We start from the raw sequence: 12,169 nt of genomic DNA, 5'->3' as shown, positions 1-12,169 counted from the left end.
AGCGAGTCTGAATGGACAGCCTCCTAACAGCATGACAAGAGTTTCCTCTGATCAGTCTAGGGAATTTTTCCAGTTGTTTGGTTGGGATGGAGGGGCAGTGGCTGCCAAGGGCGTCTGGAGCTCCCAGGGAAGCAAGTCATTGGAGTGAGACTTAGTCCAGCTCTCTCAGAGCACTGAGCCTCCTTCTGCCTCAGGAGGAGCAGGAATATAAGTAGGGCAGATGAGATCAGGTGAAGGCAGGTCACAGGGATGGACCCAGTTTATGGGATTTAACATTTTCCTCCAGTTCTTTTGCTCCCCATCTGAGGAGGAAGAGTCATGGGGAGCCCCAGGACTCTCTGCACCAAGACTTTGTAGTAGCTCACTATAGGACCCTGATATCCCCTCTCTCATTCAGGCAGATGCATGTTTGTCACAGAGGACTGGGATATATAACCTCTAAGATTGCTCCCAAATCTCGTGATATTTGCATTTTCAGAAACAAAGATGACTGTGGAGCTTTCCCTGGGATTTCCCCCTCTCCCCTCTCCTCTCTAACCTTGTCAAAGACCTGCAGCCTTTGTTGTTCCCTAGACCCACTCCCTGCTGTTCTCTCATCTGCTGCTCCCACCTGGGCCCTCACAGGGTGTGAATCCACCTACTTTAAGGTGCAAAGTTTCCAAAACCTACCAACTGGTGGGAGGGAGGCAGTTATTACATTGGTTTCTCTCCTCCTTCTTGTACATTGTTCAAAATTCCTCTTCCATTTCCTTTTTCCTTCCTGAAAAATTCTTCAGAAGATTTTATTTCAAAAGTGATTGTCAGATTCTCACTGGAATGGTTTGCCAAGCTGTGATGACTCTCCTCTTCCATGTAATAAGAAGCACAACTAACTCAGCATCTTCCATGTGCCTGGTCCCTTCCTTCAACCCTCACCCTCCTCCTGCTGCTCCATTCACATTCTTTTTTTTTTTTTAAGATTTATTTATGCATACAAGAGCTGGGGTACAGGCCAGAGATGCGGGGGGTGAGAGGATTCACCAGAGACAGAGTGGGGAACAGAACAGGCGGATTGACTGAAATACACTGCTGAGGGGAGCAGCAGGTGAGGCAGGAGAGGTCTGCTGCGCCATGTGGGTTGCTCCCTGGCCAGCCGGGGATCGAACTCGTGCTGCAGAGGCTGCGGATTGCTTCATAATGTGGTGCCTAACCCCTTGCACCACCAGGGAGGCCCTCTGTTCATATTCTTCATCTCCCTCCTGCTCCTGCGCCTGGTGTCTTAGCTGAGCCTTACTTACGTGTGGGAACTCTGAAGGGATGGACTCACGGATGTGTCTGGATCTGGATGAAAGGATGTCTCATTTGCTTCTAAAGCTTGTGATGTATCTAAGCACCTGGCAATGCAGCTCCAGAGGAAGTTTCATGAAAGCTAGTGCTATTGTCTGCTTAGCTCAGCACTCAGTCCCCAGAACCTAAAGAAATGCCTGGCATGTGGTGGACACTCAATGTTTGCTGAATGAATGAAAGAGAAGGGAAGGTCAACGCCAGTGGTTCTCAACCCAGCGGGCACATTAGAAATATTTGGGAACCTTTACAAAATGTTTATGCCTAGGTATTTTGCCTGGAGACTTGGGTTAAATGATCTGAGTTGAGACCTAAGAATCAATAGGTCTTTAATGTTTCCCAGGTGATTCCAATGCATACTCTGAAGCAGCAGTTTTCAAGCAAAAGTATGAACCAATGAGACAATTTGTTACCACCCAGGTCCTCTCCTTCTCTATGCCCCATTGTAACTGGTGGCTGAAGCCAAAGACTGTTAGAGATGGAGCCCCCTAGAAGGGGGTGCTGGTGAGGCGAGATAGCAAACAAAATATGGGGGTGGAAACTCTGATAGGAAATATAAGGGACTGCAGAAGCAGCCCCCAGGATTTTTCAGTGCTTGGGATTCAGCTTTCAGGATTTCAGCATTTTCGAATCTTCAGTGAATCCGGGGTCAGCTGTTTCTGCCCCAGTCACGCCGCTCTTCTAGAAGGCTGTTGCAGGCCTCTGGAGGACATGGAGAGGCTACCAGCAGCTGACCTGAGAGAGGAAAACTTTAGAGGCTTTGCAAGTAGTCAAGGGACTGAAACTGTTCCCAGTTTTGCTGCTGTTACAGCCTGGAAGGAAAAGACAAAGACCAGGAGCCGGGTGCTCTCTGAATGTGGCCCTTTGGTCTTGAGGCTGCTGCAGCTGCTGTTTTGAGTGTCGCTTGTCTGGTGCTGTGTTGGCACACCTCGGCAGATCCGGTGAGCATCTCCTGTTGTGTCTTCTGCTGTCTTCATGAGTTGGATCCCAGCCTGTAGTCTGGCTGCCACGCACTCCAAGAAGATGCCATCCTGGGAGCCTTTGTGTTGAGGACTTGTAAAGGCCAGGAATACCACAGTGCGGGTTTTCTAGGATCCAGCAGACCGGGTAAAAGAGGAGTCAGAGTCCTCAGTGGCTTTTGCAAGTCTTTTATTGGGATTTACCCGGTACACAGCAGGCAAGGGTGCTGGGGGGCCAGGAGGCTGGCAGCCCTCCCAGCCCCCAGCAAATCCTCACTCTGTCTGGGCTCTCTGGTCATCTCTGCTTCTCTTTCGGCTTCTCCTGGTGTCCCCGTGATGCTGCCCTTAAAAGCCCAGTCTCAGCCCAGGTGAATCCCATCTACCTAGGCCCACACCCTATTCCAGGTGCCCGCATCAGGCTTGCATTCAGGACCGCAAGGATCCATCATCTATCCTGATGGTGGGAGGGCAGAAAGACCTGACATTTTTCCTTACCCTACAGGACTTTAAAACACTGGACACGGGTGAGTTAAACGGCCATTTTTGGTCTCAGTAGCTCTTTATTTCTCCCTGGTTTGTTAAATAAATCCCATTATTGTTGTTCTCTGAACCCGAGTAGTCTGTAAACTATTTGGGTAGTGTGCTTGGCCAGTTTTAGTGCCCCTTGCTGCCCTCTACCAGTCTCCCTCTGACCTATGGCCTCTGAATTGCTCTTGCCCCTCTCCTTCTCCTGTCATCCAAGAAAGAGATTGCAAATTGGAAGTTCTCAAGACATTAGTGTAATTTTTCCTGGAAAACATTTAGAAATGAGACTATAATATTCAATAGACCTTGGTTACTTCTGAAGAAGCAAACTCTACAAGGCATTAAACCCATCCAGTCACAAACCGTGATAACTAAGAACTTGTTGCATTTTAGATGCTGGAGTATGTCCTAAAAATGTTCCTGGCTTGCCCTGAAGTTCTGGGATGTCACCTGATATTTTAGAAATTTGCCTGAGGATATTTCAGGGAAATAGCCTGACCATGATGTCAGCAACCACACAATACCTGATGTTATGAGTCAGTGCCTTTCTCTCTAGAGAAGATGATACTACTACAAAGGTTTTTCCATGCCATATAAAAAATGCTTTATTACCCATTCTATTGAATTTATTCCTAATTGTCCCTGTGTCTGCATCTTATACCTGATATTTTAAGGCCTTTGAGGTCAGGATGCATTTATAATATTTATTCATCTTCTTACGCCAATGCCCAGGCATTTGGAGGGTCACTGGAATATTCTTAACGAAAGAAAAATGTCAGGCAGGAGTATTTAGGTTAAGTATGAAGAAAAATAGACAACATTGGGGAAAGTACATTTCCTTTTACCAATCGATTTATCTCATGCAAGTCTCTGGACTTGCTTCCTCTGATCTATTGTTTCCTGGACTTATAGCTCTGAGATCTTTTTATCTTAGCACACTGAGAATTAATTTACTACTAAAGCCTGGATTGAGTTATCAAAAAAAGCTTTGTTTTCTCTTTAGATGTTAAAAGAAAAAAAGTTCTCCCCTGCATGGAATGATTTAAAAGTGCTTTTGTCTAAGTATAGGATTAATTCTTAGTTATTAATCAATGAACTTGTCTCAAATAACTTGGCTAAACAAGTTATTCCTTCTGCACTGATCCTTCTTGGTAGGGACCCATTCATTATTTAATTTCACCTTCATGATAACCCTATAGGGTGTTATTATCCCCATTTCATAGATAATTAAATTAAAACTCAAAGAAATGAAGTACCTTGCCCTCTTTCACTCCCTCCCTCTTTTCCTTCTTTAACCTGCATAAATTTCTGACAAGGTACAGAAGGTTGAAAGGGTAGACAATAAAAGGTGTGTTACTTAAACTCCTTAGGTTATGTGGAACCACCACTGGTGACTATTCATGTTGTGGTTATTTGCTTTGTCTCTCCCCAAATTTGGACCCTCTGAATGCAACTCACAGTGACACCATTTGGGACACCTCTCAGTTTCCTTTTAGGTAAACTCTCACACACCCTCCGAGCCCTCCCCAAAGTAACAACTATTTAACTGATGTCTCTGTGCCCCAGTAGATTCCAATTTTCTTGAGAGCAGATGCCTTATCTTTTTAGCTCACCATTATTTCTGTAGCACAGAGCACAGTGCTTTGTATACACTATGCACTCAGTATTTGTTGATGAAGACAATATTCTTTTTTTTTTAAATTTTAGAATAGATTTATTTATTTATTTATTTATTTAAATAATAAATTTTATTTTTATATTCCCCCATACAACTGCACATGCCCCATTCTGACCCCAATCCCTCCCCTCCCGGCCCCCATCCCCCAAAAAGTGTCTCTGGTTCATAGTTTTTTGTTGATTTTGATTTTCACTTTCTTATAGTTATTCTTTTTCCTGATCCCTTATTTAAGTTTTCTAGATTCCTGCTATGAGTGAGACCATCTGGTATTTTTCTTTTTCTTTTTGGCTTATTTCGCTGAGCATGATCCCTTCCAGCGCCATCCATGTTGCTGCAAATTGCATGTGTTTATCTTTTTTGAATGCTGAGTAATATTCCATGGTATATATGTACCACATCTTCTTGATTCAGTCATCTATTTTTGGGCATTTGGGCTGTTTCCAAAGCTTAGCTATTGTAAACAGTGCTGCTATAAACATAGGGGTGCAGGTGTTCTTTGGAATTGATGTTTGTGTGTCCTTTGGGTAAATACCTAGGAGTGGTATTGCTGGATCATATGGAAGCTCTATGTTTAGTAGGTCCAGAAATCTCCACACAGTTCTCCATAGTGGTTGGACCAGTTTGCATTCCCACCAACAGTGCAGGAGAGTTCCTTTTTCTCCACAACCTCGCCAACATTTGTTGTTGCTAGTTTTTTTAATATGTGCCATTCTCACTGGTGTAAGATGGTATCTCATGGTAGTTTTGATTTGCATTTCTCTGATTACAAGTGATGTTGAACATTTTTTCATATGTCTGTTGGCCATTTGCATTTCCTCTTCAGAGAAGTTTCTTTTTAGCTCTTCTGCCCATTTTTTGACTGGGTTATTTTCTTTGTTGTTGTTGAGTCTCATCAGCTCTTTGCAGATTTTTGTGATCAGTCCTTTATCATTAGTGTTGTGTGCAAAAATGTTCTCCCAATTGGTGGGGTTTCTCTTTGTTTTTGTTATTGTCTCTTTTGCTGTGCAGAAGCTCTTTAATTTGATGTAGTCCCAGCTGTTTATCTTTGCCTTCACTATCGCTGCTTTGGGTGATGTGTCTGTAAAGATGTCTTTGAGGTGCATGCCATGTAGTGTTTCGCCTATATTTTCTTCTATGTATTTTATGGTTTCAGGTCTTATGTCTAGTTCTTTAATCAATTTTGAGTTGTTTTTTGTGCATGGTGTGAGGTAGTGTTCAATCTTCATTCTTTTGCATGTATCGACCCAGTTTTCCCAGCACCATTTACTGAACAAACTTTCTTTGCTCCAATGCATATTCTTTGCTCCCTTATCAAAGATTAGTTGACCATAAATCTGTGGGTTTATTTCTGGATTTTCTATTCGATTCCATTGGTCTGTATGTCTGTTCTTGTTCCAATACCATGCAGTTTTGATGATTATGGCTTTGTACTATAGTTTGAAGTCTGGGAGTGTGATGCCTCCATTTCCTTCTTTTTTTTTCAGTAGAGCTTTGGCTATTCGGGGTTTTTGGTGATTCCATATGAATTTCATCAATAATTGTTCTATTTCTTTGAAGAATGACATTGAAATTTTGATTGGAATAGCATTGAATCTGTATATTGCTTTTGGTAGGATGGCCATTTTAAGAATGTTTATTCTTCCAATCCATGAGCAGGGGATGTCTTTCCATTTCTTTGTGTCTTCTTCTATTTCTTTTAACAGTGTTTTATAATTTTCTTTGTATAGGTCCTTTACCTCTTTTGTTAGATTTATTCCCAAATATTTGATTTTTTTTGTTTCGATAATAAAAGGGATGGGTTTTTTAATTTCTTCTTCTTCAGATTTATTGTTTGTGTATAGGAAGGCTACTGACTTTTGCGTGTTGATTTTGTATCCTGCCACTTTACTGAGCTGATTGATGAGTTGAATTAGTTTTTCTGTGGAGTTTTTGAGGTTCTCTATGTATATTATCATATCATCTGCAAATAGTGATAGTTTGACTTTTTCTTTTCCTATGTGGATTCCTTGTATGTCTTTCTCTTGTCTTATTGCTCTGGCTAGGACTTCCAGTATTATATTGAAAAGCAGTGGTGAGAGTGGACATCCTTGTCTTGTTCCAGATCTTAATGGAATTGCTTTCAGCTTTTCACCATTGAGAATGATACTGGCTGTTGGCTTGTCATATATGGCCTTTATGATGTTGAGGTATGTTCCTTGTATCCCAAGAATTTCAAGGGCTTTTATCATGAATGGGTGTTGCACTTTGTCGAAAGCTTTCTCAGCATCTATTGATATTATCATATGGTTTTTATATTTCTTTTTGTTGATGTGTTGGATAACGTTGATTGATTTTCGGATGTTAAACCATCCTTGTGTCCCTGGAATGAATCCTACTTGGTCGTGGTGAGTTATCTTATGGATACATTGTTGGATTCTGATAGCTAAAATTTTATTGAGGATTTTTGCATCAGTGTTCATTAGGGAGATTGGCCTGTAGTTTTCCTTTTTTGTGTTGTCCTTATTCGGTTTTGGTATTAGTGTAATGTTGGCTTCATAGAACGTGATTGGTATTATCCCTTCCTTCTCAATTTTTTTGGAAGAGTTTGTGAAGGATAGGCACTAATTCGTCTCTGAATCTTTGGTAGAATTCATTTGTAAATCCATCAGGTCCTGGGCTTTTGTTTTTGGGAAGGTTTTTGATTACCATTTCAATTTCGCTGCTTGTATTTGGTCTGTTTAGGTGTTATATTTCTTCTTTATCTAGCTTTGGGTGATTGTAGAGTTGTAGGAATTTGTCCATCTCCTCTAGATTTTTGAACTTGTTTCCATATAACTGTTCATAGTAGTTACTGATTATTCTTTTGATTTCTGAAGTGTCCGTTGTGATTTCTCCTCTTTCATTTATGATCCTGTTTATTTGTGCTTTCTCCCTTTTTTCCTTTGTGAGCCTGGCTAGGGATTTGTCTATTTTATTGATTTTTTCAAAGAACCAGCTCTTGGTTTCATTGATCTTTTGGATTGTTTTTTTAGTTTCAATTTCATTTATTTCTGCTTTGGTTTTTATTATTTCTTTTTGAAGACAATATTCTGATGCATCTAAATTTATACTCCTAGATTAGCTAAGATGAACCTAAAGGTGCCATATCAAAAGTAAGCAATAGAATTTTCAATTTTAATAGATATTGGCAAATTGTCCTCTAAAAACTTATTTCAATTTACATCCCTGCCAATATTGTGTAAGAATGCATATTTCACTACATTCTTGCCAAACCAATTTGCTAATCTAAGTGAAGGTGGCTCTTCAAATATTTAACATATATTTTTCTGTTGTAAATAAGGTGGAGTATCTTTCACATTACCCAAATGTCCTTTACATTTCTTTTTTAAAAAAAGATTTATTTATTTATGCATACAAGAACTGGGGTGTAGACCAGCGGTGTGGGGGGTGAGAGGATTCACCAGAGACAGAGTAAGGAGCAGTATAGGCAGATCTATGCTGAGGGGAGCAGGGGGTGAGACAGGAGAGGTCTGCTGTGCCAGATGCGGGTTAGCTCCCTGGCCGGGGAGTGAATTCAGCAGTTGCTAGCGACAGCTTGATAGCACTGTGTCTTTAATCCCTGAGCCACCAAGGAGGCCCCTACATTTAACTGTTCATAAATTCTTGCCTATTTTTCTGTTGAACTGTAGGTTTTCTCATTGTAGTGAATCTACAATGAAATCAGTCTTTTGTGCTGCGTCTAATTGTCTTCTGAGTCTTTTGACTTTGTTTATGGCACTTTTTATGGAGTTTTCAAAAAGTGTATAGGTGAGCCATCAGAATTTTAAGTTTTCTAGATATTATTTCATGGGTAGAAAAAATATTCTCCACAGTAATATTCAAAATCCTCACATGCTTTCTACTAGTACTTTTATGACTCCTCATTTTAAGTCTCTAACCCATTAAAAACATATTTTGGATATGAAATAGTATGTTTTATCCAGCAAAATCCTATATGAAGTATCTTCATATAGGCACCCACCTAGATTGGGACTGAAATTCACCACAGACAAATCCCTTGTGGAAAACATTTTCTAGTCACCCCATCCACATGAATCCTTCTAAAATTCATTGATGTATTCAATACCATGTCTATTATGTGCTAGTACTGTGTCAATTGATAGAGATTCAAAAACTAAATGCTATTTTTTTCTCTTGAGACCCCCACAACCTAGAAAGAACATAGTGAGCAGAAAACTATTTAAATATATACACACAATACATACATATATGCACACACATACAGGGCCTGGAGGCACTAGTTGTTACAAGAGTCCAATGAGGAGCACCTCCCTGGGGATAGGCGTGGTAGTAGGACTTTCTAGGGGAGTGAGCAATGTCTGAGAGTGTTGCAGAATAAGCAGACATTAGGCAGACAGGGGAAAATTCAGGTTGAAGGGAAAACATGAATAATGGTAAGGAGTTTACAACAAGAACCAAAGGGAGAAAGACAAGCAGAAGCTAGGTAACAGAAAGCCTCATATGTCATGAGAGGGACTTGGACTTCCTCTTGAGTGCAATAGGAGCCAATAAAGGATTTTAACAGGGGAGTGACCATGTAGGGGATAGATTTATGGGACCCAAGAGTGAAAGGAGAAATACCTGCTGGGAGACCATTGTAACAGTCCAGGTGTAAGACACTATAAGTGTAAATGAAGACTGTGATGTTAAGAGTGGAAAGTAGGAGGGATTTATTTTTTTTTTTTAAGATTTATTTTTTTATGCATACAAGAACTGGGGTGTAGGCCAGAGCTGCGTGGGAGGGGGCAGTTTGAGAGGTTTCACCAGAGACAGAGTGGGGAACAGAATAGGCAGACTCACTGAAATATACTGCTGAGAGGAGCAGGGGCCAAGACAGGAGGGGTCTGCTGCGCCATGTGGGTTGCTCCCTGACTGACCAGGAATCGAACTTGTGCTTCAGTGGCTGCGGATAGCTTCATAGTTTGTGTCTCAACCCCTTGTGCCACCGGGGAGGCCCAGAAAGTAGGAGGGATTTAAAGAATAAAGGTGGTACTGAACTCTTGCTTCCTTGGTTCTCTTCTTTCCAATGCTTTTTAACACTTTGTTTTCTCTTCCCTTCCCCCTTCCAATCCTCTCCATTTGTCAACAAACAGGCTATGTCTTTTGATTGCTAACGCTTACCCACTCATAGCTTTTAGTCTAAAGAAATTGTTTCCCTGAGAAGTAAATAGACAAATTTGTGTAGGAGGCAAGGAGATCTCTGGGAGAAAGAAATCAAGTCCTTAATTGCTTCCTTTTTTGACACTCAATGTTTTTAGAATGCATGTGATGAGTTTCAGTTTTAAAAAGCTGATTGGCCACAAGTGTTCCTTTCTTTGCTTTACCATAATTTTGCCAAAATGACAGTAAAGGAAGAAAAATTAGCCCAAGAACATAGAGAAAAGGCGTGCAACAGCACACAAAACATTTAAATGAATTTTTATAACACGAAAAGCAGATTAAGGAGACATCATTGATTTAGCAGAGAGTAGCAACTTACAGCTTGAGGGTCTACCCTCAAAAATTCTGCCATAAAGTTGAACCCACAGACTGCTGAGAGGCTCAGGTTTTGCTAAGAAAAAAGGGATGAAAAACAAGAGCCATTGTTTGAATGTATGTAGAGAGAGTGTTAGGATTCCAGGTCCTCTCTCCAACCCACGTAACCAAAAAACTGGTATTTACATCAATCCTGTGAAAAATCTGGCTCAGTGTTTGAAAATCCTGAAGACAAATCATTTGACAGGCTCTTTCAACAAACTCCAGAATTTCCTAGTAGCTTTTCAGGGCTTTGCCCTTTAAAAGAATAGAGAGGGCCTCCCCGGTGGCGCAGCGGTTGAGCGCTGGGTTGCGAAGCTGCCCGCGGCCTCTGCGGCGCCGGTTCGATCCCCGGCTGCTCCCTGGCCACCGGAGGAGGGTCCCACATGGCGCGCAGACCTCTCCTGCCGCCCGCTGCTCCCCTCAGCAGTGTACGTCGGTCCTTCTGCCTGCTCTGCTCCCCGCTCTGGCTCTGGTGAATTCTCTCACCGTCCCGCGCTTCTGACTGTACCCAGTGCATGTATAAACAAAACAAACAAATAAATAAAACATGCCTCTATTTAAAAAAAAAAAAAAAAAGAATAGAGAGCAGAAGGGAAGTTTCCAGAGGGGGAAAACAAAAGGAGATCAAAGGAATTGTACAATAAAGGAGTGTAAAAAGTTATGTTACATCATAAAATAAGAACATGATGTTATGAGAAAGGACCAGTCAGATATCAGAGAGTCTCCAAAGAAAAAAATTAATGGAATAATGTGATTAAGCATATGGAAAATTTAACTGATTGGAGGAAGGGATAATGGAACATTGGGAAGGGAAGTAGACTGTAGAAAAACAGGCAAATGTGTAAGTAATAATAATCTCCAGGAAAAACTAAAGTCCACATAAGAAGAGTATTCTGACTCATTTCTTTGCTCAACAGTGAAAGATATTTGCATAACCAAAATAATGACATATGTAGTGTCAATTTCACCAAACATTGTGCTATAACTATGTTTGGAAGATAGAGAAGGAAAATGGGAAAGAATGTTGGTACATGAGAGCTAAGTCTTATCTACTATGTTAGGAAGTTGATAGACAATGGCTAAAACTGGCTAAGAATTAGAGAAGAGTTAGCGGTAGATGCTAAAGAACTGGCTAAAAGAGTAATTGCCTCTAAAGAGCAAGATGAGAAGATGGGAAGGCTGCAAAGAATGGGTAAGGGACTGGTGTTTTTTCAAAACAGGTTTTATGAACTTGTGTTACTTTGATTGAAAAAGCTAATTATTGATAAAAAGAACACTGTGAACATTGAGACAGACTTGAAATCAAGGAATAGCAGCAACAAAAAGACAACACAGGCACACAGTAAGCACTCAAAAAATGTCAGCAACTATTACAACAGTGAGCAGAGAAGCCAGCGGACTTTGCAAGATCATTGTGTGAACGTGATTGGCCTTTGCTAACACACGGGCAGGGATTTCTCACAAGTCAGTGAGAATACTTAGATTTGCCTCGAGAACTGGGCATTCAGTTAAGTTCCAAAGAAAAACTGAATTTGGGTGAAAATAATAACTTTAGTGTGAAACCTTGCAGATACCGCCACAGCCAAGAGATCAAGTTAACATTCCCAGTGATAGCTTGTGACTATCTCCTCTAAGGTGAAAGTTGTTTCAAATTAAGATTTTTTAAAGTATAAAGAAGAAAAGGCCAAGTCTACCAGTAGATAATGTGCAGACATGCAAGGTGGCTTATAAACATGTGGCTATTAGTGCCCCTAAATATCAAAGAAATGTAACATCTAAAAATTATAAGCTATCACTTTACCCCCACCAGAGTGGCAAAAAATTAAAGAAGAGGAAAATAACTACTGCTTATCAGACTGTTGGGGGAAAAGTTCACCCCAAATGTCTTCCTTATAAATGTTTATTAAGTAACAAATGAGATAGCAATCTTTCTGGAGATAACTTTGATCTATTTTTTAAAATAAAATATGCACATATTCTTCCATTCAACTAGCCCTCTCCTTGGAGTCTATCTAATAAAAAAGAAGCAAGATTTAACAACCATACATTTAATGACATTTTGGACAACTAAAACCACAGTTAAAATCTAAAGAAAATGAAAATAAATAAATAAAAAAACCCCCAAAAC

This window comes from Talpa europaea (assembly GCF_964194135.1).
Source record: "Talpa europaea genome assembly, chromosome: 4".
NCBI classification, from domain to species: Eukaryota; Metazoa; Chordata; class Mammalia; order Eulipotyphla; family Talpidae; genus Talpa; species Talpa europaea.
The sequence above is the reverse complement of the archived record's forward strand: the minus strand, read 5'-3'. Positions refer to the sequence as shown.